Here is an 818-nt window from a genome sequence, read left to right on the forward strand (position 1 = left end):
GGTGAGCGGGTCAATCACATGCCACCTAGTAAAGCCACCCCACAGCTGGTTTCTCTTTGCAAATAGAAAATGGAATTGCTCAGGGCGGGTTTATAGGGTGACATGGGCCTGAAATGTCAGACTGGAGTTGAAGGCAATCTCCCCAGACCCTTCTACCCTTTGTTTACAATTTTATCACTTCGAAAAGGTGTACTTAAAAAAAAAAAAAAGACGAATTTGCCTTAATTAAAATAGCTGTGTATTTTCCTTCGCTTTGGGAAGCACTTTTTATAGCAGCAATTATATTTAGATAAAATTATAAGCTATTCCTGTTTAAACATGTTATTTTGTACCATTTAGCTGGCTGACATGCAAAAATTTTGTACAGCTGTTCTGGAAAATTGGTTAATAGCCAGTTTTAGCCAATGAGGACATGAGTATATTTATAAAAATTAGATTTTGAAGTCTGGTCTCTTCAATTCACATAGTTAATTTCCTAATAGACATACACTGCTTATCCAAAGGAACATCCTTAGAAAAAGACTGCACTCTGAGCTTGGCCCTGCCAGCGTGTGCAGAAGCAGTTCACTGATACTGGGTGAGTGATTCTGTGGCTTGCCATCCAAGTGCAGTTCCATCCATGCCTTTAGGCCTCAAAGTTGCTGATATTGGGAGTTCATTAAGTCAGCTTCACGAAATCAGGACTTCTTATTAAATTATTTTGTTTGTGGCCAAGATGTTCAAGTACACAAGTACACTCTGAGGGAGCTGCAATTAATGTTGTTATTTACTGCACTCTTCATTAAAAATTGGGGGGGCAGTAAACAAATTTTTCAAGC

The sequence above is a fragment of the Ochotona curzoniae genome, unplaced genomic scaffold (assembly GCF_017591425.1).
Source record: "Ochotona curzoniae isolate NIBS_2020 unplaced genomic scaffold, NIBS_Ocur_1.0 contig_883, whole genome shotgun sequence".
Classification (NCBI taxonomy): domain Eukaryota; kingdom Metazoa; phylum Chordata; class Mammalia; order Lagomorpha; family Ochotonidae; genus Ochotona; species Ochotona curzoniae.